Below are 26,856 nucleotides of genomic sequence, written 5' to 3'. Positions count from 1 at the left end.
TGAAGAAAGGCATTGGTAGCTTGATGGGGATGGCATTGAATCTGTAAATTACCTTGGGCAGTATGGCTATTTTCACGATATTGATTCTTCCTACCCATGAGCATGGAATGTTCTTCCATTTGTTTGTATCCTCTTTTATTTCGTTGAGCAGTGGTTTGTAGTTCTCCTTGAAGAGGTCCTTCACATCCCTTGTAAGTTGGATTCCTAGGTATTTTATTCTCTTTGAAGCAATTGTGAATGGGAGTTCACTCATGATATGGCTCTCTGTTTGTCTGTTATTGGTGTATAAGAATGCTTGTGATTTTTGCACATTGATTTTGTATCCTGAGACTTTGCTGAAGTTGCTTATCAGCTTAAGGAGATTTTGGGCTGTGACAGTGGGCTTTTCTAGATATACAATCATGTCGTCTGCAAACAGGGACAATTTGACTTCCTCTTTTCCTAACCGAATATCCTTTGTTTTGATATTCTGCATTCTGCACTTTCACTATAATGTGTACATATGTGAAGATCTATCTCTGTATATATCTAGCATTATATATATATATATATATATAATGTGTGTGTGGCTATATATACATATTATATATATGTATACATATATGTGTCTAAATATATACACATAACTTCATATATACATATATATACAACTTTATATATAAATTACTTAAGCTTCTTCAGTTTGAGGATCAATATCTTTTAACAATTCGAGGAAATTATCAGCTATCTGTTCTAATATTGCTTCTTACAAGGCTCTCAAATTTCTTATTCTTTAATTTCTATTATATTTATATTGTACCTTTCATCCTATATTAATATTTCTTAACCTCTGTTTTCCTATTTTTAATTTTCTTTTAACACCTATTGTTTATGTTTATGTTAATGTATTAATAGCTATTATGTACTTACTTTTCAGAATTTATGAATAATTTTTTCAGTTTTAATGTGTTTTTGAAACATTTCTGCTAAAATTTTTACTTCTAGCAGCTCTGTTTTCATTTCTAGAGATTCTACTGGATTTATTACAAATCACTTGGCAATTTTCATGGAGTCTATTTTTTTTATTTCATTTCTCCTTTTATACCTTAAATAACTTACCTCAATATTCTGAGAAATACTCTCTCAGATTTTTCAATTTCTTAAGTTCCAGGGATGCTATTCCTCCTTGGCTTTCTAGGCATATCTTCTGACTTAGTATCATTGTGGATTCTTTCATTATTATTATTATTATCATTACTATGGATGTGAACTAATCTTCAGTGGAAATTGCCTAATGTTTGGAAATAATGTGAGACCGGGATTGTGAAAAACAAAATAAACACGGTTTAACAGGTTTATTTTAATTTATTAATATCTTAGCTTGGTAATATAAATTCATACTCTAAATTTTAATAGCTTGGATTAGAACGTTGATTTCTTTCACAAGAAAAAAATGTTCTTTCTTATGTTTATATTCCCCTCTGAAGAACCTTGGCCCTAGGGGGAGATTAGCATCCTGGATGTCTTTATAGAGAGTGCATGGAGAGTTCTAGTCTCTTCTGCTTAGGGATAGCCTCGTGAGAGTCTGTGTAGGAGTCTCCCTTGCAGTTTCCTGCTATGTGCACAGGCGAGGCCTTGTTTATAATTTGCTGTTATTTTATCCAGTATTTTAGGATCTTATAGCAAAAACAAAATTTTGTATTAATTCGGTTCACCATGTTGCCACATTGCTCTGTATGGTAGCTAATAGCCTATTTAAACTTTATAAATCTGTTTATTATGTAAAGAAAAATGTGGTTCTAGATCCTGGGTCAGCAAACATTTTTCTTTGAATGGTCAGATAGCAAATATTTTAGGCTTTGTGAATCACATGGTCTCTGTTTCAACTATTGAACTCAGCCATTATAGCATGTAAACAGACATAAACAATACACAAACAACTGAGTATGACTGTGTTCTAATAAAATTTCATCCATTAGAGGAGGTAGGTTAAGTCTGGGCCATGGGCCATGGGCCATTGTGCTGAACTCTGATTGAATCACAGATTCTTATTCGTTTTTATTTTTTTTTTATTCATATTAGTGTTGGTGTCATTTGGTTGTCCTTCTATTTTTTAATTTTTTTATTTCAATAACTTTAGGGATACAAGTGGTTTTTGATTACATGGATGAATTGTGTGATGGTATGAAGTCTGGGCTTTTATTGTACCCATCAGTTAGTGTTCATTGTGTAGATCACTGATTCTTATACTGATTTCACATTCAGAATTCAGGAATGTCCATTAACCTCACTGAAAATGTCCACAACATAACTGTGCAAGAGTTTTTGTAAATGTGTGAGTCTGCATATATGTTAATATGTGTGAGTCTGAATATATGCAAATGTGAGTATGTGTGTATGTGTATGTTTGGTGTGTGAATATATAGATGTGGATTAGAGTATGGGATCATTCATATTCACATATAATTATTTATTTTCTGTGGAAAAAGGCTACATTTTCAAACATTTTAAAGATCCAAGGCTCTGAAAACATTAGTTAAATCATGCAAATATCCCTGAATTCTAAAGGTCTAGAATTGTCAGAAAAGCTTTTCTCTTAACACATTCCCTTTCTCGTATAAAACAAATCTAATAGATTTTAAATAACTTTAAAGTAATATTCTGGGACCCTTTTTATTTCAATAGATGTGGGAGAGGGAGGCTGATACAGCTTAATACTACCATTTCTTTTGATAATTCTAGAACCATGCCATGACATATAAAGAATTAAAGGTCAACTTATTTAACAAAGTACTTCCTCTCCCACTAATTTTAACTGCTAATTTTAACCTCCTATCATCAAACCACTTGATGTTCAACTGCCGATGGAAAAACTAATCTCTGCCCATCTGGATGCACTCTATTATTTCCATATATATGTTGGCTCCAAAAGTATAAAAATAGTGCAACCATAGCTTTACCTTCTGAATAGAACATAACCTTTTTTTTTTTCTTTTTGATCACTTGGGCTAAGACAGAGACACAAATAAATGCTAGTGCTTATTTCTGGCTTTTAGCCAAAGTTTCTGTTTAAGGTAGTTTAGAGTAGGTCATCACTGGCAGGCATTTTTGGCTGAGATTGTTTCTGAAAGAATAAAGTTAAATTAGTAATGGTCTAAAATTTATTTCTGAGCTTTTGTAATGGTTTAATTCTCATTTCTATGTATTATTAGTTAATCATTAATAATGATAAGTAATACATTATGATTTTGCTCATCTATAAATATAGTTGGAAATACCAAATTAATATTTGGAAGCAATATAATAATAGCTATTGATAAGATATAAAAGTCTACCTTGGTAAACAGTCTGACAGTCAAAAATGAGTTCTAAAATACAATTTGAATATTATCTTTTTGCAAAATAAAACAATGAAACTAAGGTATTCTTAGAATGATAGATTTTCAGGATTATATTTTAAATTCTTCCAATAACCAAACCATACTGTTTATACATAAGAAATCATAAACATATTATTTCCTTCAAATTAAATAGAATAGAACTAAATCTGGAAATCTAGCTCATCAGATTTTACCCATTGGTACCTCTAGAGTACTTTCAGTTAGGTTATTTAGATATTTTTTAAAATTTATTTTGTTCTTCCTCTCATTTAGTTATGTCACAGGACCTTTAGGGTGTTGCTTCACCAGCCAGATACCTCTGTGGCGGGTGGCACCTTGCCTGAGTTTTGCTTGGGCCTGCTATACTTCTCCCACCCACTTGGCCTGACAGGCTGCACTCAGCTGTCACTACCAGCCCAGATCCCATGACCGCCAAGGGGAAGCAAGGCACAGAACAGTGAGGGGTACATGAGTGAGTGAGCGCAGGCTCAGGTCACTGCGCACAGCCAGGCACACTGCCTGTGGTGGGGCAGTCAGCTCCAAGCACTGGCACAAGTACCAGTTCCCTGCTGCAGCTGGATCAGGCCAACCACAAGCAGCTTCCACTGTAGGCACTGGGGAACATGGTGGCGGCCAGAAGCTTGTAGATACCAGGAACTGCAGAGCCCCAAAGAGGGTGTCACAGCCCTGGCTCAGGGAGCTCCTAGGTCTGGACTCCACAAAAGGCCACAGCTATTCTTTCTTTCTCATTCCCCACAACATGGTGAGGAGGGGACATGTTTCAGCCCTGTTGTGTTATAGATTTTTCAGTCTCACCATTTGGTGGGTCCCAACTTCTTGTCCCACAACCAGGAAGAATGAGGTATGTGAACAACTAGAGGGTGAGCAAGGTGAAGAGGTACTTTATTGAGCAACAGTACATCTCTGAGGAGACCTGAAGTGGCTAGTTCCTATCCACAGTCAGGTCATTGCAATAAGTATACAGCTCTCAGCAGAGTGGAGACCCACAGTGGGTAGCTCCTCTCCACCAGAAGGTCATCCCATTGAGTCTGCAGCCTGCAGCCCTCAGCAGAGAGGAGACCCAGAATGGGTAGCTCCTATCCACAGGCAGGTCATCCTGACATTTCTGCAACCCTCAGCAGAGAGGAGACATGGAGTGTGTAGCTCTTATCTGCAAGCAGGTTGCTGCAATGACCCAGAATGGGTAGCTCCTATCCACAGGCAGGTCATCCTGACATTTCTGCAACCCTCAGCAGAGAGGAGACCTGGAGTGTGTAGCTCTTATCTGCAAGCAGGTTGCTGCAATGAGTGTACAGCTCTCAGCAGAGAGGAGACCCACCGTGGGTAGATCCTCTTCACAGGCATGTTGTCCTATTATCTGCCTGAGTCTGAGTCTGGGGTTTTTATGGGCTTCAGAGTGGAGGAAGTGCATGCTGACTGGTCCACAGGCAGCCACAGGAGAGTCCAAAAAACGCACAACAAATTCTCACTCTAATCCACAAAACTGGCAGACTGGCACCCAGACTTCAGACTGTTATTTGGTTGAAGGTGGAGTATCAGCAAAGACCTACCCCTTTCCGCCTAGAAGCCTGTCTGCCTCCTGCTGCCATTCCTGGCACCTAGGATGCCCATGCCAAAGGGTACCTGCAGGCCCGTGTGAGCCACCCTCAGTCCCCCCTCAGCCTCCTTCTTGTGCTCAATTGCATTCAAAGTCTGGAGGGGGCTGATGCAGCAGGGGCTGCCTCTATCCATGAAGTAGGAGGACCTAACTGGTAGGAATGAGTCATGCTCACCTGTACTGTGCCCCTAGACTACCACAGTTATCGGTCTCTGGATTCCTCTGATGTAGATTTCCTTTCTAGGGCCTCAAATCAAAGATTGGGATTGCCTCAGGAGGGTGTAGGCACTCATTAACTAAGTCCCAGATGGCCCTCACCAAATTGCAGAGAGCAACCAGTGGGGCAGCCCCTCTGTTGCTTCCCTATGATAAGCAGGTAAAACTGTGGGAGCCAGTCCTCTTCAAACAAGGGAGACAAAGGGAGTGCAGGGAATTGGGGACCCAGACTATAAATATGCCTCTCAAAAGGAAAAACAAATTAGTCTCTCACAAAGAAAAATTCCCTGTATTGAATCCTCCCTAACTCATTTTATGAGGCCAGCATCATCCTGATACCAAAGCCGGGCAGAGACACAACCAAAAAAGAGAATTTTAGACCAATATCCCTGATGAACATTGATGCAAAAATCCTCAATAAAATACTGGCAAACTGAATCCAGCAGCACATTAAAAAGCTTATCCACCATGATCAAGTGGGCTTCATTCCTGGGATGCAAGGCTGGTTCAATATACGCAAATCAGTAAATGTAATCCAGCATATAAACAGAACCAAAGACAAAACCCACATGATTATCTCAAAAGATGCAGAAAAGGCCTTTGACAAAATTCAACAACGCTTCATGCTAAAAACTCTCAATAAATTAGGTATTGATGGGAGGTATCTCAAAATAATAAGAGCTATCTGTGACAAACCCACAGCCAATATCATACTGAATGGGCAAAAACTGGAAGTATTCCCTTTGAAAACTGGCACAAGACAGGGATGCCCTCTCTCACCACTCCTATTCAACATAGTGTTGGAAGTTCTGGCCAGGGAAATTAGGCAAGAGAAGGAAATAAAGGGTATTCAATTAGGAAAAGAGGAAGTCAAATTGTCCCTGTTTGCAGATGACATGATTGTATATCAAGAAAACCCCATTGTCTCAGCCCAAAATCTCCTTAAGCTGATAAGCAACTTCAGCAAAGTCTCAGGATACAAAATCAATGTGCAAAAATCACAAGCATTCTTATACACCAATAACAGACAAACAGAGAGCCAAATCATGAGTGAACTCCCATTCACAACTGCTTCAAAGAGAATAAAATACCTAGGAATCCAACTTACAAGGGATGTGAAGGACCTCTTCAAGGAGAACTACAAAACACTGACCAAGGAAATAAAAGAGGATACAAACAAATGGAAGAACATTCCATGCTCATGCGTAGGAAGAATCAATATCGTGAAAATGGCCATACTGCCCAAGGTAATTTACAGATTCAATGCCATCCCCATCAAGCTACAAATGACTTTCTTCACAGAATTGGAAAAAACTACTTTAAAGTTCATATGGAACCAAAAAAGAGCCCGCATCGCCAAGTCAATCCTAAGCCAAAAGAACAAAGCTGGAGGCATCACACTACCTGACTTCAAACTATACTACAAGGCTACAGTAACCAAAACAGCATGGTACTGGTACCAAAACAGAGATATACATCAATGGAACAGAACAGAGCCCTCAGAAATAACACCGCATATCTACAACTATCTGATCTTTGACAAACCTGAGAAAAACAAGCAATGGGGAAAGGATTCCCTATTTAATAAATGGTGCTGGGAAAACTGGCTGGCCATATGTAGAAAGCTGAAACTGGATCCCTTCCTTACACCTTATACAAAAATCAATTCAAGATGAACTAAAGACTTAAACGTTAGACCTAAAACCATAAAAACCCTAGAAGAAAACCTAGGCATTACCATTCAGGACATAGGCATGGGCAAGGACTTCATGTCTAAAACACCAAAAGCAATGGCAACAAAAGCCAAAATTGACAAATGGGATCTGATTAAACTAAAGAGCTTCTGCACAACAAAAGAAACTACCATCAGAGTGAACAGGCAACCTACAAAATGGGAGAAAATTTTCTCAACCTACTCAACTGACAAAGGGCTAATATCCAGAATCTACAAAGAACTCAAATTTACAAGAAAATCAAACAACCCCATCAAAAAGTGGGTGAAGGACATGAACAGACACTACTCAAAAGAAGACATTTGTGCAGCCAAAACACACATGAAAAAATGCTCACCATCACTGGCCATCAGAGAAACGCAAATCAAAACCACAATGGGATACCATCTCATACCAGTTAGAATGGCGATCATTAAAAAGTCAGGAAACAACAGGCGCTGGAGAGGATGTGGAGAAATAGGAACACTTTTACACTGTTGGTGGGACTGTAAACTAGTTCTACCATTGTGGAAGTCAGTGTGGTGATTCCTCAGCGATCTAGAACTAGAAATACCATTTGACCCAGCCATCCCATTACTGGGTATATACCCAAAGGACTATAAATCATGCTGCTATAAAGACACATGCACACATATGTTTATTGCGGCATTATTCACAATAGCAAAGACTTGAAACCAACCCAAATGTCCAACAATGATAGACTGGATTAAGAAAATGTGGCACATATACACCATGGAATACTATGCAGCCATAAAAAATGATGAGTTCATGTCCTTCATAGGGACATGGATGAAACTGGAAACCATCATTCTCAGCAAACTATCACAAGGACAGAAAACCAAACACCGCATATTCTCACTCATAGGTGGGAATTGAACAATGAGAACACATGGACACAGGAAGGGGAACATCACACTCTGGGCACTGTTGTGGGGTGAGGGGAGGGGGGAGGGATAGCATTGGGAGATATACCTAATGCTAGATGACGAGTTAGTGGGTGCAGCGCACCAGCATGGCACATGTATATAAATGTAACTAACCTGCACATTGTGCGCATGTACCCTAAAACTTAAAGTATCATAATAATGAATAAATTTAAAAAAAAAATTCCCTATATTTGCAGGACAATGTTAACTCCTGACATGATGAAGAAAAGAGAAGAAAACAAATTACATGCAAGGAAGCGGAAGGTGCCTGGGGGAAACCGCTTCTTGCCCTATGCAAATGGGTTCTTCAATGGGAGAAATAAAACTCAATTATTACATGTTCATACTCCTATGAATTGGTAGATACCACAGTGTTCTCATTTATAATATACATTCCTGTTGAGTAAGACAAATTCAAAATGCTCATTGTACTCAGGAATATTTATGTGATTTGCAGCAAGACCCATAACGTTACATATAAAGAAGAGATAGGAGCCATGACAGCCAGGGAAGGGAAGGGAAGGGAAGCGAAGGGGAGGGGAGGGGAGAGGAAGGGAGAGGAGGGAAGGGAGAGGAGGGGAGGGGGAGGGGGAGGGGAGGGGAAGGGGAAGGGGGAGGGGAAGGGGAAGGGGGAGGGGTAGGGGAAGGGGGAGGGGGAGGGGAAGGGGAAGGGGAAGGGAGGGGAGGGGAGGTGAAGGGAGGGGAAGGGAGGGGAAGGGAAGGGGAGGGAAGGGAGGGGAAGGGAAGGGGAGGGAAGGGAGGGGGAGGGGAGGGGAGGGGAGGGGAGGGGAGGGGAGGGGAAGGGAGGGGAAGGGAGGGGAAGGGAAGGGGAGGGGAGGGGAGGGGAGGGGAGGGGAGGGGAGGGGAAGGGAGGGGAAGGGAGGGGAAGGGAAGAGGAGGGGAGGGGAGGGGAGGGAAGGGGAGGGGAGAGGAACGGAGGGGAAGGGAGGGGAGGGGAGGGGAGGGAAGGGGAGGGAAGGGGAGATGGAGGGAGGGAAAGAAAGGAAAAGAAAAGAGAGAAAGAGGAAGAGGAACAGAAAGAGAAAGGAAAGGAAAGGAAAAAAAAGAAAAGGAAGGACTGGGGGTTCTAGTGCCAACACTCTAACAAGTGGTTGGGGATTAAAGTTAGTTCAGGGGCCTTTGGATAACACTGAGGTGTAGCCTCAGCCAGCTACCCTCAGTTGCCCCAGGACCTCCTTTGGATTCCATGCGATGTCTAGACCTCTGTGAAGGGAAATTGGATTGGAACGAAGCCAACATTCCTAACACTGGAAGGTGATTGGGGATTAACAGTTGCTTCTCGAGCAAGCCTGTCCTACATGTCTTAAGTCCCACAGCTGCACTAGTCACTTTTCACTGGCTAACAGTGCTTCAGTGTTTTTCTTTCATTTTAGCTGTTGTGGAGTTTAGAGACTCTGAAAACAGGAGAGAAAGCAGCAAATCCATTTTTTTTGTGTTGTTGTTTTTTGTTTTGTTTTGTTTTGTTTTGTTTGAGACAGAGTCTTGTTCTGTCTCCAGGCTGGAGTGCAGTTGTGCGATCTCAGCTCACTGCAACCTCCACCTCCTGGGTTCAAGCAATTCTCCTGCCTCAGCCTCCTGAGTAGCTGAGACTAGGTGTGCACCACCACACCCAGCTAATTTTTGTATTTTTAGTAGAGACAGGGTTTCACCATATTGGTCAGGCTGATCTCAAACTCCTGACCTCATGAGCCCACCTTGGCCTCCCAAAGTGTTGGGATTACAAGCATGAGCCACCATGCCCAGCCGCAAGTCCGCTTTTATTCAACCTTCTACAGATCCCAGAAAAGCGCCCCAAAATGTCACGGGATCCTTAAGGTGTCACTCCCTCAGCCAGAAAACTCTGTGGCTGGTGGCACCTTTCCCTGAGTTTTGTTTGAGCCCATGGGGCTCATTCTGTTCACTTGGCCAGGTAGGGTGTACTCGGCTTTTGCTACCAGCCTGGATCCCATGCATGCCAAGGCATGGAGTGTTGAGGAGACTGTGAGTGAGTGAGCATGCAATCTGGCCACTGTGTACAACCAGGCATGCCAGCTGCAGTAGGGTGGGCAGCTATAGGGACTGGCATAGCCACTGGCTTCCTGCTGCAATGGAACCAGGCATACCACAAGCAGCTTCCACTGTGGGCACTGGGGAACATGGTGGCACCCAGAATCTTGGAGACACCAGAAACTGCAGAGCTCCAAAGAGGTTGTCACATCTCTGGCTTAGGGAGCTCCTAGGTCTGGGATCCCTGAAGAGCCACAGCTCTTCTCTTCTCTCCTTCTCATCCACAACGTGGTGAGGAGGGGGCATGTTTCAGCTCTATTTTTATTGTGGCTCTTTCAGTCCTGCCAGATCCGAGTTCTTGTCTTGTATCCAGGAAAAATGAGGTACACAGACAACTGGAGCAAGGCAAACAGGTCCTTTACTGAGTGACAGTTCAGCTCTCAGGAAACCTGGAGTGGTTAGCTTCTATCCACAGGCAGTTCATCTTGATGTGTGTACAGATCTCAGTGGAGAGGAGACACACAATGGGTACCTCTTCTCTGCAGGCAGGTTGGCCAAACATCTCTGCAGCCCTCAGTGGAGAGGATTCCTGGAGCAGGTAGCTCCTACCCGCAGGGAGGTCATCCTGATGAGAGTACAGCTCTCAGCAGAGAGGAGACCCACAGCAGGTAGGTCCTATCCACAGTCAGGTCCTCCCATCATCTGCTCAAGTCTGGCTGAATCCAGGGTTTTTGTGGGGTTCAGAAGGGAAGAAGTACCTGCTGATTGGTCCATGGGCAGCCAGACTGGCCTGGAAAAAGCACCATAAGTTCTCACTCTGGTCCTTGGAAGTGGCAGCCTGGCCCCCAGGCTTCAGACCATCTCTGGCTTGAAGGTGGGGTATCACCAGGGACCTGTCTCTTCCCACTCAGGAGCCTGTGTGTCTCCTGCCACTGTTCATGGTTCCCAGGCTGTCCGTGCCAAGGCGTGCCCATGCCAAGCCACCCTCGGACCCCCTCAGCCTCCTTCCTGTGCTGATCAGCACCCAAAGTCTGGAGGGGGCCAAGGTGGCAGGAGGCTGGCATGTCAGCACCACCCTGAGCATGTGCACACCCAGCCGGGTCGTGACAGTGCCTGGGCTTGGCCACAACTTTACTCTGAAATCAGAGTAGGCATGAGAAGCAGGAAGAGGCCAGGCAGGAGGAGCAAGCACTTCTAAGCCTGCAGGGGCAGTGGGGCTTCCCAGGTCCCTAAGAGCACAGGGGTGCCTGGGTTCCTGGCTGCCACTGGATGGCTGCAGCTGTGCCTGAGAGCGCTGGGCTCTTGTCCCACCAACTTGGAAGGGGTGGGTGGGGGGCTTCCACAAGTTACATGCACTGTGGAACCAGCAGCCCTGGCCGCACCTCCCCCGCTGCAGCCGGTCTCTTTGCAGCAGTGGCAACAGACCCAGACCGGCCGCTTCTGTCATCAGTTATGCATTTCAATCGCTGAATGTAACTCGCCAATGTAAAGAAATCATAAATAATTATCAGCTGGAGATAATGCTATAGTTTTGTTTTAAAGGAAAAATTTCAAACATTTACTTCTTTTTGTTTGAATCTGTATTTTTATAAATTTGCAAAATGTGCAAAAATCTAAGGCTTACATGTACAGAATTTCATGCACAATGATTGTTAAATGCTGAGACACCTATTACATTGGAAATAAACAGTAGAAATAAAATCTGGCAGCTTTAAATGTCCCAGTTGCATCAACACCAACACCATTTATTTATAATATTTTATGGAAAGACAAACAAGTCCCACTCAGAGGGCTCAGAACATCATTAGTCACAGGGCAGTCCACGACTAAAAATAAAGATTCCTATCAAAACTGTATACTACTTTAGTGCCTTTTAAATATTAAAATGAAGAGGGGCATGAATTGTAACTAAATTTTCTATAAATAATATATAAAAGTCTATATGTGAAACATCTGTTTAGATTTCTATTGTAAAGATAAAGCATTTTCCCTTTATTAAAACTATTTACATATACCATATATATATATATATTTCAAATGCCATATATATATATCTGGCATTTGAACCAGACATCAAATACATTTTTCCTTTCTGGAGATATCTTTGGTTGATATAACCTACTGAAGATGATCTGATCATTAGCATTAAATTTGAATCACAAGCTTATTATATTTATATTTTCCCTTAATTCCTCATGCACTTTATAAGTTTTGGAAAGTGAGGATGGTCATGGCCAACTGGAGGAAAACATTAAAGAAAAGTGTCCGTTACTATTTAGATACATTTGAAAACCTGTCCTCTCAGTCAATATTTCAGGAATTCAGATTAAGAGATATTTGGTACAATTTGGTACAAGAGATTCTGGTACAATTACCAGAATCTCATGGAGAACTGTCTCCCAATGGCTACATGATTGCTCACTCAACAATCTTATACAAATTACCAAAATTTTCATGCTTACCATTGAGATTTACAATTCTGAGTCTCTTCTCTCCTGGTCAAACTGTGTTGACTCTTGAATCCAATTTCCTAATTCTATGGTTTGTCCAAATCCAGTCTCCTATATATCATATTCATATTATAAAATTTAATTAAAATTATATTAATATAACAGATAATCTGAATCTTATAGAAATTATGAAGTAGCCAAAATTTTTATTTCAATATCCTCAAATTTTCCTACTATATATTTTTTTCTTTACGTCTTGATAATATTTGTTTTATTATCGGTTTTCTTGCCTTAAGGAAAATAATGTAAAAACAATTTATTTATTCTAGTGTTAATAAAATAATAGACTGATTTAATTACCCCTTCAAGAACATTTGCACTTTAACAAGTGTACAGTCATAACCAAAGTAATTGTTATTATTTCTACAAGTAATAAAGGTTAATTGAAAAGCTCTGTTGAGGCAGAATAAGCCTTTTGTGTCTCTATCTAATTCAGAAAAAGATTCCATTCTGTGTGTGGCCTCAGGTGCATGAAGCAGACCCAAGAGACCAGGACCTGTTTTATCCTGAGCAGCTCTGCTTTTATCTATGTTATATGTTGGACCAGCACCAGAAATTTCACTGAATTAAAAGCTTTGTAGCTAAAGATAGAAAAAAACCATCATCAACAAAACAAATCTGAAGGTCACTGGTCTAATTTATTTATGACTTGGAACTCACTATACCTTGAGTTCTTTCATTTTTACTCCCGTCATTTGTTTAAACATTATTAATTAAGGTGGCATCATTTGGTACAGATTTTCTATCTACGATTTATCTTAACCAAGGAGCTATTTTCTAAGCTGAACTTGCCTTGGTAAAATCTGGGAAAATATTAGTTCATGGTGATTAATGATTCTATATTCTAGACAATAAATGTTGTTGTTTACATAGAGTATGTAAATATATTTTAGGATATTCAGATTACCTGAGGAAAATATTTCTTTCAACTTGCTTAAGGGGCATTTACTTCTAATTTCTATGTAATTAGAAAAGATGCATTTTCTATTTGTTGCCACAAAATGTAGTGTCTGTGAGTGCTTAAAACTTCTGACAATCTAAGATTGTGACTTTTGATTTGTAGAATAGTGTCAAGTATCATGGGCATTATTGGTGGGGATTTGCATTACGATTTTCCAGAAAAAAAATGGTTCTTGTTTCTATGACTGTATTCCCAGAATACCCAATTACTTCAGCTCAACAAGAAATACCAAACTCTTCTTTCGATCTTAGTGACTCAATCATTAAAACTGCATGACAGAAATTTTCTTATAATATGCAATAGGGAATTAATATTCCTCAGAATCAAAATATTGCTTGTCTTTTCTTTAGGGTTTTATTTTTCTTTTCAAAAAAATGCATTAAAAACAGGTATTTTTCCCAATTATGTTATTAAAATTCAAAGCTAATTTAATTTGATTGCTATTCTTAAGGAAAAGAAACTTTAAAAAATTATTAAAGCTTTGTCAATGTTTTTGATTTTCACAGAAATTTAAATATTCACAGTCTACAGAAAATTCTCCCCATTCAGCCTTGCCGCACTGTCCCTCACCTTGAGGGCATGTTTGGCTTTAGTCTGCATGATCATTTGCTAAACACATTGTGGTGATCTGTCTACCTTGGTTGACAGCCTTGAGTCCTGTCTAAGGCTAGGCTGCATTCCTCCAGGAGTTTCAGAAATAAATCACTGACACTTCTTCTACTGCCTATAAAACCTAGGAAATCAATATGCTTCTCTCTATATGTGGGCTTCCAGGAAGATTTCTTATAAAAATTGTCAAATAAGTACTGCTTGATAACTGAACTAGATCTAATATCAAGCCTGTAAAGCTGCCATTCTGGAACATACTGTAAAGTAAATGCTAATGTAAATTTAATCTGTACATTTAAAAAACACCATATGTTCTTCATAGAAATTCCCTTTTAGTAAGGCCTCTATGCCCTAAAAAGTATATAACTTTCTAACTTTTGTCTCATAAGTTTTCAGACACTTATTCTGTATATGTGTAAGATTTCTCTTCAAAAATTTTAGCAACTGTTTGTGTATTTGTTTATTTGCTTATATTTTGTCTTTATTTCATCTTTATTATATGGTTCTGAAATAATCTGTTTTGTGATTCCTTAATCTTCAATGAAAATATAAATTTCAGAAATTTATATATTTGTATATTTTATATCTATAGTTTGAAAATTTATGAGTATAAATTTTATTTATAAAACTATGTTAATTTTTCAAGTGAATTTTCTCTAGTTTACGTTTATCAATTTATGAATTTTCTGAAGACGGGACCATTTAACCATTCTTTTAATAGCTATTACACTTGATTACATTTTTTCTGGCTTATTAATTTGTGTTTTGTATCTATTTTTAAAAATTTGAGCTGAAAACTAATGAATTTTAAAACTTGTGAAATGCAGCTATGCTTAAAAAGAAACAAATTTAAGCTTGTGTATTAGAAGAAAGTACATGCTGAAAATATAGAAATTAATTATCTAACTCTAAGAAAGAAAGGAAACTAAATAAAAATGTAAAATAAAAAATTAAAGAAATAGATAACAATTAATGATATTGAAAAATATACAAACAATGGACAAGATCAATGAAACAGTTGATTCTTTAAAATTACTAACAAAACTGATGAGGAAAATAAAACCACTAAAAAGATTAAAAGTATCAAGAACTTTAAAAGGTGTAATTGCTGTTTATAGTCTGTATTACTATAAAAATTTTAAAAAGGTATAAATTTATGCCATAACTATAAAAATATACCATGTAAATATTTCTAGAAAAAAATGCATTTTAGTGAAACTAACTCAAGAAGATTTGAAATCTCATATTATTATAACTATTAAAAAGTGTAGTGCATAATATAAAACCTTCTCGCAAAGGAACTATTGAATCAGGTGGCATTACTGGTGAATAAATAATGTTAATCCCACAAATACTATTACAGAGAATAAAGCTTTGACAAGACCAGCATAAACTTGTTATCTAAACACAATTCAATTTATACAAGTGTAAATACTCCTAAAGTTACACTGTAGATTCAATGTAATCATAATGATTCAAAGTTTTTTGCGTTTTTATGTGCAACTTGACAAATGATTTTAAAGTTATATGAAATTTCAAAGGCCAAGAGTAGAGATTTTTAAAATATAAGAATAATGAGGGAAATGTGCTTTACTGGACATCTAAAGTTTGTAAATCAGTCATTAATCCTGGGTCTTATTGGTGATAAATGTGTATGAGAGAGAGAGAGAGAGAGAGAGAAGAAAATAGATTAGAGAAAGTGAAAATGGAGTGGAAAAACAGATCTACAACCTGATTTAGAAAAAAGTTAGCAACAAAAGCATTGGGAAGGAACGGTCCTTTTTAGTAAATGGTGCTAGATCAATTGGATAACTTTGTGGAGAAAAAATAAAACCTGATGAACACCACACCACATACACAAAAATAAATTGTGGAAGTGTTGTAGATCAATATATAAAATGCAAAATAACATATTTTCAGAAGTTAATATTGCAGAATATATTTATAGCCTTGTAGTAGACAAAGATTTATTAAATAAGACATTACAAATGTGCTGAACATAAAGGTATGGACTGATAAACTGATCTGCCTCACAGGTAAGAATTTCTGTACATCAAAAGAAACTATTAAGCGAATGAAAGTGCCAGGCACCAAATTAAAAAACAAATGTATTTGCAACACCTGTGAAAGTTTGTGCCTAGAATATCTAATGAATCATAAAGTAATATATGATTAATAATGAACTAAAGTCTATTAAAAATAGGTGCAAAAGGCTTGAAAAGGCATTTCACAAAGAGAATTCAAGTGGTTATTTAATATTTGAAAATTGCTGAACTCAGTTATTAAGGCAATAAAAATTAAACCTGCAATGAGATACAAATGCAAAACACACCAGAATGGCTAAAATTAGAAATCTGAACATACCAGATATTGGCAAATATGTGGAGTAAGGGAAACTCAGAAACATTACTGTGGAGTGTGTACATGGATTCAAATTCTGTGGAAAAAGTACGTTTCTTGCTAAAATTGAACTTACCACCCAGTCATTTCATTCATGGTTTTACATCCAACAGAACCATGTGCAAAAGACGAGCTCCAACTTATACATAACTGCCTTCTGTAATAATAAAAATTAGAAACAACCCAACTTCCTCTGAAAAGTAGGATGAATAAATAACCTGTGTTTTATTTATAGAATGGGGTACTATGCATCACTAAAAAGCAGGAATTGCAGTTATATGCAACAACACACATTAATCTTTAAAATAATGAGTTTGAAAGAAAGAAACCTGACCAAAAATATACATCCTGTATGATTTCACTTATATAAAATAAAGGGCAAAGCTAAAGAATGGTGTTTAGAGATTAGAAAGTAATTGTTACAAACCTCAATATAAGGTGTAAAATTGAATGGGATAATGATAAAAATTGAGTGAAGGTTTTAGAGGAACTGTGGTGCACTAGACATAATCTGTTTCTTGATCTAAGTGCCTTGGTTACCAGCATTTTTACTTTGTGATATATCATTAAGCTGTAAAGCTCTCTTTTGTCCTCATTTTAGTTTACTGTATGCAATACACAATAGGTTAAGAGGGAAAAGATGCAATGGGAGAGAGGAGAAATGGAGAGAGAGAGAGATAACTAGGATATATAGATGGTGTTTCTTTTTAACTTTCTTAAAATATTTATTTTAAGTGTGATTTATTACTTTTAGTATGTTTAAATTAGATTTTTCAGATCCTAATTTAATCCAGGTTCACATGTAACAATATTCAGAAAACTCTAAAAAATGGCTTATTAGTGTTATCTCTTAATAACATATATTTATTCAAAAGAAAACTGCAAAACTGATCATCAGCACCAAATGTATACTATTTATAGTTTTGGCCAGTTACTATCATTTTTTTACTTCACAAATGTCCATGTTTCTTTTGGTTTCCCAAGAGAGTCCTGAAGATATGAATTAAAATATGTTATCAAGAAGCACTGTAATTTTTATCAAGTGTAATATTAAAAAGGGAAAACATCTTCATGTCTTAGCTATTGGATCCTGCCTCTGAACCCAAATGAAACAATGACTGACAACTGATACTACTGTAAGTCCTGGTGTTTTCGTTTATAAGATTTTTACATTATTAAAGCCAAAATAAGTTATGCCAAATAAAATTTGACAGCTAAATGACTATTTTCCAATTCTAATTAGATATTAGATATGTAATAACATTTTAGATTTAAAATCTTTCTAATATTATTTTAGATTAAAAGTCCTTCTTTGACAGAAAGAACACCTATGCACGCACCAGCAGGATGGTGGGCATTTGTAGTCCCTGGGGAAGCTGAGCCCAGACTTTGAGTCCAGCCTCGGTAACATAGTGAGGGCCCATCTCTAAAAAAAAAATAAATAAAAAATAAGTAAATAAATACAAAAGAAAGAACACTTACATAGTGTAATATGTAGCATGGATTAAAATAACGATGTTTTTCATTTTGGAGGCAATGAGCAATAGTCAGAACCTCAACTCGCCTTCCATGATGCAGGTGCACAGTTTGAAAACAATTTCATGAATGCATTTTCTAAATGTTAGAAGTTCCAAAATTTAAAATTTCAATATAATCTTAGAATCAGTACAGGCAATCCTTCACTTGGAAATAAAAACATAATTTTGAGTGACACATCAGCTTTCTGATGATGGCAATTGGTTTATTCAGCTTTTCTATACATTTGATTTGTGACATGACCTTCTGGGGTTTTCAGCTGCTTTTAAGAACTAGTGCCAAATAGCAGCTTCATGTAAACCTAAAAATGACTCTAAAACTGAAAAATCCGAGTTGATTAAAGGCTAACGACAACAGGAACTATTTTTAGTAGAAGGTAAAGTTTACTAGTTATTTATTTGATTTAGATGTATCCAAGAGCTAGCAAAACATATTACTTAGTATTTAATTATCTTGCAAACTGGCAGTATAAAGCGAACAAAATCTGACAAAGTATTTTCAAGATCATAAAAACTGTGGGTTTCATTGAAAGGTTTTTTTTTGGATTTTTAAAAGCTGGCTTTCCTTTTATTATTTATGTTTTCTTTATTCATTTGAGTAGCACAAGCTGTGTTGTACTAAAGGGTTTGGTCAGCATTCTTGGCAGGCTGCAGATCTAGATTTAAAGAATCTTTACCAAGTTACTATTTCCACTCTCCTATTCCTGCTCTCTCGCTTGGTTTAAAGCAATTTTTTATCCAGCGCAAGTGTAAAGGTGATGAGAAAGCAAATAAACAGTGTGAAACCTAACTATGATTTTGTTTTAAACCAGTGCTTTACAACACATTTAGATAAGTTAAACAAAATTTTCTCATATTCTTTCTATATTCTGATCATTTGGTATATGCTGATCTTTTGTTATAATATATTGCAAAATAATTTGACAAAAACAATAGAGCTGATTGGTATTTTGTATGTTCATATATAATCAAAAAGCCTTAATTCCTGTTTCAGGTTTTGTTCACCATTTCAACTGTTGAATTTTTTTATTCCTTGAAAGTCAGAATATTTTCAAATTTCTGACTAACTAATAACCAATACTCATATAAATAGTTATAATCATGAACATTAAGTCTTATTTATTGAGTGCACTTGATCATTTGTTTTAATAAGCAATTACTTGATAAAGAAATGGTACAATTTATACAACCGTTTCTGTGATGAGTACAAGTTTTTGTTCCCCGTTATTTCATTTTCATATGCTTCCTTAATATTTCCAGAATACTTAGAAAATGTCCAAACTTGAAAGAGATGATAGCCATGTAATTTATTTTTCCACTTTGGCATGTACTGAAAGCAGGTTTGTCACTTCCTGTGTTAGAGTGAGCATTTTAATATTTTTTTGTATTTCTATACATTACTTTTCCTGCTCTTAAAGCTCAGACATTATAAAAATAATTTCCCAAAGTATCACAAATATTATAAAAATAAATATATATTTATTCCCACATGATTGTTTTCTTCTTTTTCTTATATTTCCAGAATTATTTCAAAACACTAGTCATTGAACTCAAATTCTGAAATTACAAAAGGTATCAGGTTCTGTATCTAAAAATAAGAACACCTGATGGGTGTAATCTTTAAAACAAATTACTGAGAAATTCAGCAAACAAAAGTCTGCAATTAAATTGGATGATAATACACTGGAAATGAGGCCTCAAGTGAAGATGAAACACTGAACAAGATTCAGCCCTTAGAGTTATATTCACCCAGCCAATGATTATTGAGAGATGTTGACATTTCAATTTATGGCTCTTTTAAAAAACTGTAGTTAAGGGCATATATCACTATTTTTTTTTGCAGTGGGAATAATATGAAGCAACATAAAAAGGAAACAACCTCCCTTCATTTATTATTTCCATCTTTGGAAATCCTGTAGTAAATAAAACACCTTAAAATTATGTAGATTGAAGCAGTTCTGATCTGTACAATGAAGTTTAAGCTCTGTATCACCTACATATTTTTCTTTTACTTTTGTTTTATCAATTCCAGTATGCTTCTCTGACATTTATGGGGCAATAAATAGGTCCTCTGTTGGCTATTTTAACACCTGCACATTGGGCTTAGTATAAACATAAAATCTGAATAACTTAGATGGCTAAAATTTCTTACACTGGTTTAGAAGATTCTACCTAGCTCTTAAGAACCCATTACAATGAGAAGCTCACATAGTAAATTCTGGACTGAACAAATGAGACAAAGTAACTATCATCATGTGATGGTTTTAAGGGACCACTGTTCCTTCTATATTTCTGGATATTTTATGTAAGGGGTTCCTCTATTATCCTGCTTTAACCAATGTCATTAAATGTATATTCACTAACCGCTATTAGAGAACACTTAGGAAAGTCTGTGTTGATGGAAACTCAAAAGGTATTACAAGATGTAAAGTGAGCATAATATCCCAGAAAGTGAGTAATCTAATATATGTGATAAAATGTCAACACGAAACCACCATTAAAAAGGAATAGGTAAGCAAGTGCAGCACATCCTAATATTGTACGATTGATTAAGCATGCCCAGGCTAAAGGGATAAAGTGAAACACAATCAAGTAAGTTGAAATCATTTTGTTACCACCTGTTTTTCCCAATGAACCATCAAGAACACAGCAAGATTTCAATTATAATATATAGACCCTACAGACAAATTGAATTTAAATAAAGTAGGTGAACAATAAAAGCAAACAAGACTTTGCAGAATATTGACTTATCCTTTCTCATAGAAGAATAGAGAAAATATTTTTCACATTCTGAATGATAATTTTACAAATCAAGTCATTCTTGTCATACTCAGTTAATCAGAATCGAAAGTCAGTTGGGGCATATAGCACTGCTCCAAGAACTGAATTCTCTGCCAGCTGCAGAAATGGTCTGCTGCAACCTTAAGACCAGTTTTACCTAGTAGCGGGTTAAACCACCTGCCATGACTTTAAAATTAGTATCACCTATCACTGTCACTCACCAATCAGAGTTTACTGATTCCAAAAAGATTCTTTAGTGCTCATGAGCTTTCTTTCAAAACCATATGCAATATTTATCTTCCTAATAAAACCCTAACCTTTTCTTTGTTCTTCAGACATATCAAAGACCACCGGATCTACGTGTATGCTCTGAATTGCAATTTTTGCTTCTCCAAATAAAATGTTAAATTTAGACATTAATCCCTACACTGTATGTTGAGTTTGATAATACTATTTCTACATACTTAAATTTATTTATTTATTTCAATTTTTTTACAAGAACACCAAACATCCTTTATTAGCACAAAAAAGTAGCTGTAACAAGGCACATCAAGCAGAAACATGCATTACTAGTCAAAGGGTTAGTGTTGTATACAAATACAGCTATGCTTTTTTTTGTAGCCTTGGCAATAGCCATAGGGATGTAAAATCACATTTTGTAGCAGCTAGTGTAGAAACTATGGAGCACTCACCAGTAGTACAGAGCACAGTCACAAAAAGACATAAGAATGGATTTGGCTATTTTACTGCCAAATATCTAGAACTGTACATTCAGTTCTCTTACTTAGAAGTGAACACTAGAACTTGAAATAACTTCAAGAACAGCTCACTCCAATAATGATACATATTATTCTAAATGATAAAAAGGAGCTAAGCAATTTATGGATATAATGTTTATGCAGTACCTTTTAAATCTAAATTTTAGATTTCAGATTTCCCACTAAGAATTAACTGCACAGAGATTCTATAAATTATACTTAATTCAGCTATAAGAGTTTACAACAAAGAGATAAGTACGCTATCCAAATTATTAATTACAGTTTAACAATAATCTCAACATCACCAACCACTGAAGTTCTTATTTTCTGACTTGTTCAGAAATCTTCTAGTTTCATTTTCTTCATGGTTCACAAACTAATTATGGGCATAGGAAAATATCCAGTTTTTATGAAACAACAATTAGACTGCATGTCAACTTAAAAAAAATGACATGGAAACATACATTGTAGCAGCTATTCCAAATACTTGTTTTAAATTAAAGCACTCGTTAAAAAATCAGTACGTAGGGCCTTTAAATAAAATTCTACTACTAACATTGTAAGTCTGAAATTTTAAGAATGACTATTCAGAAAAGCTGGTTTACTTACCAGTACCTTTTGCAGAGGAGAAAAGCAGTGTAACTATAAACTACTTCAACGCTTAATTGAACTGCACTATGCCCTTGTGGCCAGAAACTTCCATTTTTTTTTTTCTTAAAAGGAAGGCAGTCTTTTATTTTTTTGGACTCCCAAAGCTTGAATTATAGCAACTACAAACATCACTACTTCTGGAAGATTATAGAAAAACTCTCAGACAAAATAATTTCAAACAGTCACAATGCTGAAATACTCATCCAATATTAAGCATTTGTCCTTCAGAAAGTAATAGAATTCTTCATAACAAATGCCCCAGCGTTGCCTCACTGAATTACTACAGCCATTAAAAACTGTTAGCTAAATCACCAAAATGTTTTTGTAGTCTTACTGAATACCTGTAGTTCTATCCTGTTGTTTCAATAGGCAACACGTTTATCTGAATAAGTAACAGCAAATCTGAATAAGTAACAGCATCTGACAGATACAAACACTAAGTTTACATACTGTATGAAAAAACCCACTACTGATGTGTATGTTGCTATAGGTGTGCTATCTCATCCACATGAAAGCAGACCTAGTTAATACCCTCTAAGGACAGGAGAGTTTACTTTGGCTTGACTGGTCCTCACTTTAACTTCTGAATCCTAACTTTTTGTTTATAATGATACTTTTAAAAATTCCTGTAACATTGACGGTAAAGGGATCCAATTAATCCATCGTATATAGTGCACCTGCAGATTACCACATGGCAGATATATCGCAGGCTAAAAGGAGAAGTCCCATCTAGAGATATAGCAAGCAACAGTCCAAAAAACATGCAAGATCTAGGATCTTTATAAAGTTCTAAAAGTTCTGTTACAGTATAGAAGTGAAATCCACACGAGTCATGGACATCAAAACTAAAGTTGTGAATCCGCTGCTCAATTTGCGTATGCAGGGATCTGTTGTCATGGCAAAAGCTCAGAGAAGAGGCTGTCCTTGTGCTCAGAGTCCATGAGCAAAATTTGCCTTTAGGTTTCCCTTGGGAAAGGTCCATTGCTCCACAGTAACAGGGATTCCCTGTAATCTAGAGCAAATAGGACAGGAGGCAGTGTATGTAATCAATCTGTGGACTTTCCATGCTCCCTCTCTGGTCACGTGGGCATGGCTGTCTCCAGATACCTGACGCTGCTTCTCCCTCAATGACTATAAACACAGGGTGGTCCTCTCCTCTTCCAAGTCACAATTAGCTTGCAGGACTGCAGAGCTGTTTCCTCTTATTTCAGTCATTCCAGGAATTAACTTTGGTCTCAGCTTATCTAATGGGTTAACCTGTGGAGTAGCTTCAAATGTATGTATTTGTGCATTAGGAGGGGAATCAACTTCTTTAATACTAAGCCATCTCCTCCATCTTGTCTTCTGTAGAAACTAAAGATGGATCAAATGTATCAAAAATGTTGAATGTGGACTCACAGGAGCTGTATGCTGTTGAATCAAATGCCATTTTTGGGCTAAATGTGAACCAGTAGGAAAAGGACATTTCTCAAGCATTAATTCAGAAAGACAGATTTTTCTTTATTGGAGAAAGGAGGTTTGACTGCAATATTTTAAATAATTTTGTACATGAAAGAAATTTTGTGTACATCAAACCATCAGAAAGCAAAGGTGTCAGATGTGGAATGTTCCACTTGTGGTGTCATGTCAGTTCTCAAAGAGTTTCTATTTAGGAGAATTTCGGATTTTGGATTTTTAGAATAGCAATGTTCAATCTGTATATCATGGTGGTTTTAACCCATATTTACTATATGATTAGAGAAATTTGTCAGATTTTCTATTCTGTTGTGTTTCTAGGTGGAGTCCGAATATCCTGTGTATGAGTATTATGTCAAATATACTATTGAAAACATATTTCTCCACCTTGCCTATTGACTTATATGCTCTTAGTAGTTCAGTTTATAAACAAAAATAATTATTTTTTTCTGTAATTCTCTACTGATTAATATTTTTTGCATGAGGTACCTAAATCTCGGTCAACCCTAGTGTCACAAAGTTAAGTTTTCCTATGAAGGTTGTATTTGTTTATAGATACATAGATAAAAACAAAGTTGTATATTTTTATCTTCTATATCTGTGACTTTAAATATATTGTGACACCATTCTGAGTTCATGGTGTCATCTTATTGTGACTTGGCACACAGTTTAGAAATTTACAGTTATTGGCATATTTCTTCTTCTGTCACTTTAAAAACTGTTGTTTTGAAAGAATTTGTCCAAGTCATTCTAATTTTCAAATTTATTAGCAAATATAGAAGTCGAGGCCGGGCGCGGTGACTCACACCTGTAATCCCAGCTCTTTGGGAGGTCAAGGTGGGCAGACCATGAGGTCAGGAGATGGAGACCATCCTGGCCAACATGGTGAAACCCAGTCTATACTAAAAATACAAAAATTAGCGAGGCTTAGTGGCGAGTGCCTATAATCCCAGCTACTCAGGAGGCTGAGGTGGGAGAATCTCTTGAACCTGGGAGGCAGTAAGCTGAGATCATACCACACCGCACTCCAGCCTGGCAACAGAGCTAGACTCTGTCTCAAAAAAAAAAAAAAAAAAAAAAGTTGAAAACCACTTCATATTAACTCCTATTTAAATCTATCATGATGTTCCCTATTCAATCCTAATAATTATAGCCTGTGTTATTTTTTCTCTCCCTGTTATTTCTTTTTGTACAGATTATCAAAACTCTTATCAAGTATAACTTTTAAAAAAACAAACTTTTGACATCGTTGAATTTTTCCATTATACATTGGTTTTGATTTAATTAATTTAAAATGTGGAGCATTTGCAAGTGAAAACAAAAAATATTTAAACATATTTGCCCTAAAATAAACGTGCTTATTCATTTTTGTGTTTCTTCCAGTTTTTCATTTACAAATGTAATTTTCTTTTACTAATTTTTTTCTGAAGCAATCTTATCTCATTTTTTGAGATTCTCATTTGGAAATAGCAAACTACAGGATTTACCTGCTTTGTGAGCATGCATCTAAGTTATACTTTTATTGTGTACAGGAAGGTTATTCTATTATTTATTTCTTCTTTCCTAAAATAATTTTAGATGAGTTCGACCTAAACATTTTCTGTTTCTCAATTTTATATTAAATTAGTTTTCCTAAAACACTAAGAATGAGACAGAGTTTGGAATAATTTTTCAAACTTAAAAAAAGTTATTGGAATAAAGGTGTTCCTAAAATTTTTAAATCTTTTATACTTTTAGGTTTGAAATGGTAGCCCCTCATTTATTCTCACAATTTTAAATTGCCACCCTTTCCCTGTCTTTCTCTTTCTCTATTTTTTAATCACTCCTGTTACAGGTTTGTCAATTGTGTTAATAGTTTAAAAGAACAAACATTTTTATGTATTAATATACTGTTTGCCATTTCCTGTGTCATTGATTGCTTTTCTTATCTTTATCAGTTCTCTTCTTCTACATACTTTGCATTCGATTTACTTGTTCTTTTCTAGCTTTGTAAGTGGAACATTCAGATAATTGGTTTTAGGCCATTCTTCCTTTCTATTATAAAAATAAAAAATCTATACACTTTTATCTAAGCATTTTAGTTCCCTCCCACAAACATTGATGTTTAATATGTTCATTCTGATTTATTCAAAATATTTTCAAATTTTACCTATGATGTCTTCTTTGATCCAAGGGTTATTTAAAAGTGAGGTTTTTTTTGTTGTTGTTTGTTTTTTTTTGTTTTGCCAGTAGCAGAGGCTCTACATTTCTCTGAGGTGGAGCTCCCAGAGGCAACCAAAGACTCCATTGTCACTACCACTGCATTGATACTGCCCTTGCTGGCCTCAGACTGGGTAAGGAGCAAAGACCCCGAGTGCTTTAACAACACCTCAAGCAAGTCACAGCTGACCTAAGGAGAAGAGGTCACTCTGCTCCCCAACAAGCTCCCCATGCCCCTGGTCATCACCAGGCAGGGCCCCTTAGCTTGGGCCCACATCACAGCTATCCCACTCTAGGTTGATACACCAAGATGTTCTGCATTCTTCTGGGGTAGAGCCCCAAGATACTAGTGGAAGGCCCTCTGCCACTGCAACTGCCAGAGTCCCTTCCCCTGCTACCTCTAACCTGAGGAAGAAACAAAGCCTGAGTTCACCCAAGGACTGTGGTGTGCAACCTGGGAGTGCCAAGTTGAGATCTGCAGTCAGCACTTCAGCAGGGGAGGAGCCCACACTTTCAGAGCACTGAGAGGGAGCATGGCTGCAAACATGAGGAAATCGAGAGGAGCCACATGGCTGAGCAAGAGCCTATCTACTAGCCATTATACTTATGAGCCATCTATTGGATCACAACCCAAACTTCAACACCAAAAATACTTTACTAATATACCACCCTGTGAAATCATTGTCCAAAACTCAGATACAAATAGAGACCCTGTACAAAGTATTAGCCCCCTGGAAACAACCAGAAAAGAAGTCGACTGATGGTACTCAAATTATATCAGATTAAAGGAGCATCAACCCACACAGATGAGAAGGAATCAGCTCAAGAACTCTGGCAACTCAAATGGTCAGCATGTCCCCTGTTGTCCAAACAGCCACATTAGCTCCCCAGCAAGAGTTCTTAACTGGGTTGAAATGGCTGAAATGAGAGAAATAGAATTCAGAATATAAGTAAGAATGAAGATCATTGAGATTCAGGAAAAAGTTGAAACTCAATTCAAAAAATCTTCAGAAAATAATGATACATAAGCTGATAGATGAAACAGCCATTATAAGAAAGAACCAAACTGATCTGATAGAACTGGAAAACACACAACTATTTCATAAGGCAGTTGCAAGTGTTAAGAGCAAAATAAACT

The 26,856-nt window shown here is 36.9% G+C and overlaps 1 long non-coding RNA gene and 1 pseudogene across 1 annotated transcript in view; both read right to left on the bottom strand.

Moving 5' to 3' along the window:
• LOC134758937 (uncharacterized) overlaps window positions 1-26,856 on the bottom strand; it is a 927,638-nt gene that overhangs the window by 576,064 nt on the left and 324,718 nt on the right. The window lies entirely within an intron of this gene.
• LOC101135655 (suppressor of cytokine signaling 5-like) overlaps window positions 22,615-26,856 on the bottom strand; it is a 35,379-nt pseudogene continuing 31,137 nt past the window's right edge.

This window comes from Gorilla gorilla, chromosome 6 (assembly GCF_029281585.2).
Source record: "Gorilla gorilla gorilla isolate KB3781 chromosome 6, NHGRI_mGorGor1-v2.1_pri, whole genome shotgun sequence".
Lineage (NCBI taxonomy): Eukaryota > Metazoa > Chordata > Mammalia > Primates > Hominidae > Gorilla > Gorilla gorilla.
Note: the sequence above shows the minus strand (reverse complement) of the source record. Positions and strands in the feature narration are given on the sequence as shown.